The sequence below is a fragment of the Sphaeramia orbicularis genome, chromosome 8 (assembly GCF_902148855.1).
Source record: "Sphaeramia orbicularis chromosome 8, fSphaOr1.1, whole genome shotgun sequence".
In the NCBI taxonomy this organism is placed as follows: domain Eukaryota; kingdom Metazoa; phylum Chordata; class Actinopteri; order Kurtiformes; family Apogonidae; genus Sphaeramia; species Sphaeramia orbicularis.
In genome coordinates, this window is record NC_043964.1 from 3,287,714 (window position 1) to 3,298,058 (window position 10,345).

A 10,345-nucleotide genomic window follows, 5' to 3' on the forward strand; every position below is an offset into this window, starting at 1 on the left:
CGCAGTGGCTGCTGCCTGTCAGTGCTCCTCTGTAGATAATCGATGGATTGATGGTGCTGATGAGACTTAGAAAGGGAGAGAGAGAGAGAGAGCGAGAGAGAGAGAGATTCACCTCAACCATTGCCCTCCTCGCCTCAAGTCATTACTGCGACTACTTGAATCATTTAGTGCTGCAGCATAAGGAAGGGAGGGATTGGTGGCAGCAGTAGAAATTTACATGTGCAAAGGCTGCATGCGCATAGAGTTGGGAAAGTTCATCTCGAAATGAAATAGGTCACAGCTTAGTGTTTATTCTGGTAAAACGTAATGAGTAATGAAACTATGTTAATGTCTTCATCAGACCAATGTCACTCGGTATATAATTTGAGTAGTTTTTCCACATTTCTAACAATTGTTTTAAATTAGGTGGAAAAAACTGAAAAGTCCTAAAAACTGTTAACGTGTTCTTTTGTTGGAAGCTCCAAGAATAAGTCCGGATTCTTTTTGGTCTCATTTTTATACATTTATTTCTGACTTGATCTGATCACAAACAAAGTATAACTCAGCTGAGGATCCACACCCCAGGCAGGGAAATGGATCCAGACATTCCAATGGACATCACTTTTATAATCCTTGTAAGCTGATCTTCAAACTATGGGCTGACCCCCTTGTGCTAGGTGAGCTGGGACACAGAAAGTGGACTGGCGTCATCTGACTCTAAAGTCAGGCAGACGTGATACCTCCATGTAAAACCCCATATTACCTCTTATCTGTTGTTGTTTATGATCGTCTGTGAGCATGTGTATTTAAAAGTGTGCCTAAGGTAAAAACCTAAGTCCTTGGATCATGAATCTGTCAGTTTAGTATGTGACCACCCAGATAGCAAATATTTTGGCAGTATTATGGCATACATTTGGAATTTTTGGCTTTCTTTTGGCATTATGAAAACCTTCAGGCTTAACTGTGGTATGGCTAAGGTTTTCCATAATAGATATGGAGGCACCAGCAGTATATGTCTGAGTTCTGGCATATGTCTGCTTAACCAAAAGACTGGGCAAAGAGCGGGATCAAGTATAAGGAAGGTATGGCATGTTTATGGCAAGCAAGAAGATTGACTAAAGAGCGGCAACATCTCATTCCATATATGGATGCGTTTTGGTTGTGTTTTGGCATATTTCTGTAAAGCCAAAACACTGCACAATGAGCAGGAATTTCTACCCAGAAGAAAACCCACTTTGTTTTAAAAGCATGAACAACACAAATTTTGGGTGAATTTTGACCTCCTTTTGGCCTCTCTTTGGGTCAGTTTTGGTTACTTTTTGGCTGGATTATGGGGATTTGGGGCTTTTCTGGGACAATTATGGCTATATTTTGGAAGTCCACAATTAGTTTTGGGTGAATTTTGGTTTCCTTCTGGTTTGATTTTGGCTTGCCTATTTTGGGCCATTTAGGGCCCATACATCCGCCCAGAACTTTGCCAAAATGGCATGCCAGTTTTGGGCCAGATTTAAGCCATAATAATTTTGCTATCTGGGCAAGAAGTGACCTATCCTAAGAACTCAATTGACACAAAGGAATCCTAATGAATACTGACTAATACTAATACTAACTAATATGTGATTAAACTTAAGAATTCAACTAAACACACATTTAATGTAAACCACTGTTCAATACTCAGGACTGATTGTGGTCAACATTTATTAACAGGAATGTTAGCCTTTTTGATTTCATAACGACAATATTGTTTAATTTGCAGCACTGCAGTGTATTATCTTTCGACAATATGGTCACCCACCTTTACGTGGTCTGGTTGTAGCCACTCATGGCAGACTTAGGTTGCTTAGAGCAATGTGCACTGATTAGATTGTTTGGAGGGATGCACACCCCTCAGACTGGCAGAAGTTTGTGGAGTGTCTACCTCACCTATGTGACGTCTACCTCATTGCACTATAGGTGCTGCTTGTGCGTCCACCTTAGTACCAAGTTACATGGTGCAACGGTTACTGTCAATCATACTTTACACGTGGAGTTTCCCTTTGTCCTTGGTCATCAGTGTGATTTCATCCCATTTTTAATTTACTTTATAAGAAAAGTGAAGGGCTCAATCAGTCACATATTTGCTCAAAGTGAGAGAGTGAACACAGAATTGTTTTCATGACTTTCATTCAGATATAGTCCAGACACTAAAATTATAGTGACAAATGTCAGTTAAGTAAAATTCTGATGATATGATGTTAATTTGACTATCAACAGATCCTTTCTCTGTCTGTTTTTTCCATTAGCTGCTTACCTCAAGCGTGAAAAATAGGCATCTGTCCTGTTCTCTAGATGAGTGCTGCAGCAGCGGTGCCTGTGCTGCCTCACACAGCCTGTGGGCATCGAAGTAAAAATCGCCAAGTGATACAATGGCCAGCACAGGTGAGGTCAGCGGTATGTTCCAGGTGTTAACCGTTACAAAGCCACATGAACACAAATGCTTCACATTCACCATTTTAACAGATATCAACAGTAAACGCAAAGTTAAACTGTCTATCTGACCTGTATTCAAAGAAGTGCACAGCAGAGCAGAGTCAGCGGCTCAAAACGCCAGAAAGTCAAGCCCAGGGAGTTCAAGAGTAATGCCGAACTGTAGGTCACTTAAAAAAGACCTTGAAGTCATTAAAATGAACAGCTTGCTATATCTTACAAAAAAAAGCTCACTGAGTCTCCGTGTTCCTGTATAGTTCCAGTTTCATACACTGTAAAAAAAAATCTTGTTGTTTTTACAGGAAAAAACTGGCAGCTGTGGTTTCCAGAACAATTCTGTAAAAACACATCCAACTGTAAACATATTTACGGCGTAACATGTAGATTTAACGTTTTAAACCTGTAGATTTAACTGGAAAATGGACTGCACTTATTTAGCACATTTTCTCCACCTTCACAGTGTCCAAAGCTCTTTCCAAATCCACCAGGTCCAACTGGGACCAGTTTAGGGTTCAGTGTCTTCCATGTACACATTGTCACATGGACAGTCAGAGCCAGGATTCGAACCACCAACCCTTTGGTTATTGGACGAGCTGCTCTACCAACTCTACCAACCCATTCATTTACAAATTTAAAATGTTACATTGTTAAATGTTTACTTTTTTATAAATATATATATATATATATATATATATATATATATATATATATATATATATATATATATATATATATATATATAAGTAAATAAGCCATTATTTCAACATTATGGTCTTGCAGTTTAAACAGCACCACACTGTATTTCAATTTACAGTTTTATTTTCTAAAAACAATAGAAATGCATCATTTCTACATACCAATCTGGTTTTGTTCACATACTCTTTCTGTAAAAACTACAGCTATATTTGATTCAATTGTTAACACAAAAATCTTTTCAAATAAACAACTTTGCATTGTATTGTCACTTACAGTTTTTTATGCTGCAATTTTACAACTTTTTGGTGTTAATTCTACAGTCATTTTTTACAGTGTAATGAAAGTCTTGTCAAAAAAACTGAAATGTTTTTAACTTGGTCACAGGAAAAAATGTTTGTATTAACTGTGTAACTTTGCCAGGCTAAATAGTGCGTACTCTCTATTTCATTAATTCATAGCCTAACCAATTAAGGATTTCCAGGGTATCATATTATTAATTTTTGCACTGAAATTACACCCTGTTCACCTTCGGCATGCAGGGTAACAATGGTCAATGTTTTAATTGAATGGAACTTAGACACAATGACAGTGACGCACTCAATTTCCATGTGCAAGCTTTTTATGAGAAAGAGAGATACTCCATTTATTATCACCAACACTGAGATTAGTAACTGTAAATTATGTTTCCCATTATTCTGAAATGGGTTACGGTTACAAAATGCACCTCCCCCACTCTAGATGCACAGTTGAGTTTTGATGTGCACCCTCTAGTCAATTCAGAAAAACACAGCACCTTTATGTAACCAATAGACAGACTGAAAGCATGTTGGGGCTGAGGTAGGGAGGGGTGAGGCGGGACGGACTGCACTCCATCTAAGCAGCTGCTGTTTGCATGTCAATCATCTTCAATGTGTAAGAAACCTGAGAGGACTCTTAATTCTGCAGGGTGGTGTGACAACTTATTGCGTGTTGATTGCCTGTCTGTTGGATGGTAATGCATTCATAATCGCATCGTGTTTGTTTGTAGAGATTGTCTCCCGGTTGTTCAGCTCTAGTCTGGAATGCTGAATATCAGAGATAATTATCCACGATAACAGCCTGCAATCCAACCAGCTAAAACACTCTCATCTCCTTTGTCAGAGTCCTGTCGGATGTCAGGATTTGACGATGGAAACTGATGCATGGACGTGAGCCCATTACTGGGTCCAGACTGGAGACTGTGATAGCATCATATCACAAGTCAACATGGTGCAAAACTGTGCAACACAGAAGAGGCTTTGGCACCCACTTAAAGAGCTGTTTTTACTGCACACTCTCACACATGTTGGCTGGTGGACTGGTGTTACGTTGATGCCTCCACCGGTGTCTGACAGAACATATGCTTGCTCCGAGGGAAAAAAGACATCTCTTCATGGATAACTGTGCATGAAATAGTGTCCCAGGGTATAAATTACATCTTGTGCTTTTTGCAGGATTTTTTTTTAACCTGTTCTGTGGAAAACATATTCTCTGCTCTGTCAAATTATAAATCTGCTTGTGTCATATCTGTCCTTGCATGTGATGCGGCTCAAAGTATGTGTGGTTTTATTTATAGAATCGTGTGTTAAAGCGTCTCACCGTCAGAGAGAAATTTAATTTCCTTTGCATTGGCATTAAGGTATTGAAATGTAGAATTTTGTTTTGAATTTCACCAACATGTGCAGCCTGTGTTAAGTCATTCAGAATGTTGTGACCTCCATTTTCACGGCAAGGTTTTCGTGCGGAAAAAATCTACTGCAAATAGATTGAGTCTGGCAGCTACAAGTCGGACAAAATTATGGAAAGAGGTTTATATGATGATGATAGTCAGAAGCACTGGATTTTGACTTCCAGTTGAGCACCAAATTACAGGTCTACTCGCATCTCTACTGCTGAGCACATGAACATGATCCTGAACATGCATTGCACATCTAAAACAAAACTAGACTAAGCATCTGCAGGGCCCATTTGTCTACTCTAATCTATTCACAAAAGGCTCTGGGGAATAGTTTAAGTGAAATTTGCCAAAATTTACACAACAGCTGCCATTATTTCCAGGTTGCCAAATCCAATAAACAATCATAGAAAGCCCAGTTAGCGGTATTCCAAAAAGCTAGCTTCATTTTAAGAGCTGACATCCAATCAGCACAATCACATAATTTATAACCACTAGTTATAAATTTATAGAGACTTAAAGATGTAAAGATTTGGTAACATTTTATATTAAGGTACACATATTCTGATTAGAACATACATATTAAAAGCGCTGTCTCTTTATTAGTTATTATGAAGCCTTCTGATGCCTGTTAATGCATCACAATATTCTACAACTAATAGGCCAATAACTAACCGTTTTCCCTTAGTAACCTCCTAATTACTACTTAGTCAAAGTAAGTAAGGACACTGTTGAACACAAATTCTGATCTTAATAAGGTTTGCTCAGTCTAAGCTTTTTTAGGGTGGTAGTTCTGAGCAAAATATATTAGATGTACGAAAACAACCTTATTTATCATCAATAACCACTAATTAGGAGGTTATTGAGAGACTGTAGTAGTTGTCTAACATGTTCTCTTAGAATAAGGCGCTAGTAAGTGCTTTATTATAACTAATGAAACGCCCAAATGCTACTTACATATCATTAGCCTCATAGCATAATTGTCAAAGTCATATTTTTGGCCAAATTGTGATATCTGCATAAAATAAAGAAGCTGTGTTAGGAGAGTAAAGTTATGCAGATATTACAATTTGGCCAAAAACATGACTTAAGCAATTATGCTATGAGGCTAATGCAGTTATGTAACCGTGAATATGTATGTCAGTATATAGTGTCACTCACATTTTAATACATACAACTGTGATAAATTGCCACCTTTATTTGTATGTTTATGTAAAAACATGTACATGCCAGGTTGCACGTTGGCATGTGTGGGTATGCTGAGTTTGAAACAATATGCAGTATGTGTCATAGGTTGAAGGTGTCATCCTGTCTTCACTCTCTCTCTCTCTCTCTCTCGCTCTCTCTCGCTCTCTCTCTCTTGCTCTCTGAGTCGCATTACCTCTCCCCTGCAACCTGCTTTCTAATCAATAACTCATCTCTCGATGTCGATTCCCCTCTACCCCCACAGGAAAACAAACGTCCTTCCACAGGACAAACAAAGAGAGAAGTGGATAGGGGTGGGGTAAAGTGGTAGGCAGATAATTAAGAAAATACTGTAAACCCCATGAAAGTACACAAATAGCCTGTTGCAGTGAGAAGCAGAGAGAAGGTAGGAGGTGAAGGCAAGGAGGAGAGGTCTAAAGAGACAGCAAGGTGATGATGTGGAAGGAGAAGGATTGAAAGGGTGGCTATGGGATGGATGATTAGCCCCTGTCTCCAAGGTTACACTTTACAACTGTATCATTGCAGAGCAGGAGAGTGGTGATGTGGGGAAAGAGTGGGGTGGGGGCTGCAGAAGGGTGACATGGACCGTTCATCACGCAAGACTGAATTAAGGAAGACAGAGGCACGTTTTTCCGGCTCTGACCTTCATATCCAGGACTAATGTTAGCCTTGACCTCCAGACGTAGCCGCACCGTAGCTCAGCTCACCTCCAAGATCACCATACTGACGATGACATCGCCAACGCAGCGGGAGCGCCAAAGCAGAAAACCAGAGACAAATGGCAGAGAGGAGGAGAGTGGCATGCGACAGGTCCCAGAAGGGGAGAAGCAGGGGAGAAATCACTTAGATTCCAGCCAACTGCAAGAATTGGCCTTTTCATGAAAAGGGGAAGCAACCCCCCCCACCCCCACCCCACACACACACACGCACACAAACAAAAAAAAAACTTGTCTGCAGCTCATCACAACCCCCCCCTTACATTTCATTCTCATGTCTCAATCTTTATATTTTTATGAGCTGTTATTTTTCCAAGCATTTCCCTACACCTTCAATCTCAAGTAGTTTGACTAAGCTAGAGGTATGAGAGAAACACAGCCTTCTGATTGAGTTTCATGGTTTAACTCCACTGTTTTGTCACATATAAATTGCCTTGGGGTTCATGCAGTCTACTCCGATCTTAAATATGTGCTTGCTGCACAACCCTTTGAGTCATGTACATACTAGTGTTGGTAGGGCGAAAATGAGAATTGCTAGGTGGTTTTCCATAATCTATTCAGTGCGACCATGGACTGCACCCTGGATAGCATATATGCGAAGGGATGTAGTGTCGCATCAGCATTTTGACTTTCTAACGCATGACTCCCTTACAAATAGAACTTGTATTTCAACTTAGAGATAACCCTCTACCATGCACTGAAATGCATGCAACCATACAGAAAATATGTGAGACTTTTTTTAAAATTATAGTACAAATTACACTTGATATTCCTGCATTTCAAGCCTCCATGCTTTTATATGGACTGTTCTGCAGCCATCATGCAAAACAGGGCAATTTTTGTTAGCAGTTTTGTTTTGTTCTTTCTCTGTCTCTCTTTTATTTATTATTTTTTTTATTTTTGCTGCTGTTTCTCATGCACACACCCACGCACAGGCTGGAGGAGTAATACATGTGTAACTGGATTACAACAATCTGATTACAGAATTTGGTGGGGAAAAAGCTAAGTTGCTAGATTACCAGCTTTAAAAAGAAAAATGCATGCTTCCTGGGTTAGATGGAAAAGCTCTTTAAAGGGCAATAGTCGAATTCACGTAGTAAATGAATCAATTATATGTGTAATACAAAACTGAATTTAAAAAACAGATAAAACACACACTGCTTAATACATCAACAATTTAAACATATTGTATAATTTCTGAAAGTGAAGTAATCCTTTTTAAAAGCTGTTTAGACTTTTCACTATATAAATATCATATTTCAGCATTCACAATATGACACCTTGCAAGGATTGCCTTATTTTATTTTTATTTTTCACATATTCTAAAGACTCATATGAATATCTGACTTGAGTCCACACACATTTTAAGAGGTCGACTCTTCTAAATGTAAATCTAGATTTTCTGAAACTCTGTTTTTTTTTTCTTTTCACTGTACTTGCGTCTAAATGGACTGAGTCACAGGTCTGCAGCTCTGGTTGAGCATCATTGATTATGTTTCATTCTTGATTATATTATTGAACACAACTTAGGCCTAGACGTTTATAATACTTTACATTGTACCAATAAGGACACTGTGGCCTGCTTGTCAGGGCAAAGGCTCAATTACAGTAAAGTTGTTGTGCACAGCTGTGAGCAAGTATGCAGAAATGTTTAGAGGTATTTAGAAAGGCACTTTAACACGCAACAGGCGGTAAACTATAGGGCTGTGATGTTCATATAGTTTAACAAACCTATTAATGTCTCAAATGAATATGACCATTAAGAATGTTAACTCATCCTAGAAAATCAATCATGCACCACCTATCGCTGTGCACAAACACGATACACCAATAACTGCAACCCTGAGTCAGAAGAATTCAGAAGCTGACCTCTTGGCAAACCCCCAGCCTGTGTGAGCTAAGTGTCCGCCGCAGGCTAAACATCTCACGCGTCGCACACATACTGTACGTTTACACACAGACGGATGCGCCCACATGAACACAGTGACACACACATACAGGCAGACGTGGTGGGGGTGCAGGCATAGGGCAGCCATTCAGGTCACGATACATACCCTGCAGCCAGTCGGTCCACAGCGTCAGTGTCAAATCAGCTTTAACGCACTGACACAATACCTTCCAAATACACACAATCTAACACACTGTATAACACAGCTGAGGCATGCTGAGAAAAACTCATGTCGGCTGAAATGAAGGAAAGATGAGGAGTCTCTCACAGTGACACAGAAGAAAATAAATATTAGGAATTCAGATAAATTCGTTCACACAGACTTACAGGAAAAGTAACCGGCACATGAACACTGTTTGTTGCTGTTGTGCTCTACCAATTTGACACGTGTAGTCTTCCACTTGTTTTCTGTTTTAAGTTAATAGAGCTACAGTCATAAATAAGCACCACAATCTCACTTTGTATTTTGTGCAAAAACGTTATTTTTATTTCATAAATTTCTCAGTATGGCACATGAACAGAGATTGAATGTTCTGAAAAAGATTTGGCACAGAACCTTGAAGCAGAACAAATCCACCCTCCTCCATGCATACACACACTCTCTGCAACACTAACACGCACACACGCACACACACACACACACACACCCCTGACATGTTCCTCCAGTGTTAATATGCACAACTGTGGTTATAACAGGTTAAAACACAGTCTTAAGAAACAATCACAAGAACAACCATAGTCAATATTGCAGAAGAAAAGCCGTAGTGAAACAAAGAAGCAGATGGAGGCCATGTTTAATTGAACAGAGGGAAGGAAATTTGAGGAGCTTTAGTTTGTTGTTGGGTTTGTTTTCCATTTTCCTGAGAGAGGATTGGAGTGGTGGAGGGGCTAACTGGGGAGCGTGGGAGAGTGTGTATGTGTATGTATGTGTTTGTGTGGCTCAAGGGGTTAATACAGAATCACAAGTTGACATCTAGCTGCAGGGGAGTGAAAAATGGCAGTGGGAGGGGTGACACAGGAAGCATGAGGTAGATAGAGAAGAGCGGAGGAGGGGAACAGGAGGGTTAAGGGGATGAGAAGCACGAGAGGAGGAAAAGGGGGATAATGCGAGACGTACTCCCGTGAGCAAGTATACAAGAATATGTGTGTGTTTGTGTATGTTTGTATGTGTGTGTGACTCAGAGAGGAGAGGCTGTGACTGAGGCTTTAGCTACATTTCTGAAGGAGAGGGTGAAAAAAAAAGGCAGAGAAGCAGGAGAAGTCAGCCGTGCTCCTCCTCTGCTTCCCCTGGGTCGGGGACAGAGAAGAGTCATTTTCCCTCCGGCGCTGGGTGACATATAAGCACCACAGCGGCCCTTCCTTCTTCATGTCTTTATCTCTGCCGCACACAGATACACAAACATGGATACCGTGCGCACTGGAGTGCACAAAAGTCCGCACACAACCCACTTGGATGTATGCATAAATATGCATACTTATGCCACACATGCAGACAGTGCACAAGCACACACATGAAACACAAAGGGCCTCTGTGCGTGTATGTCATTTTACACACATGTAAAAATGCTCACACATGTACACTAAAACTTACATAGATGGGAATATAGAGTGACAGGATGTCTCCCAGTGTCACCCTTTATT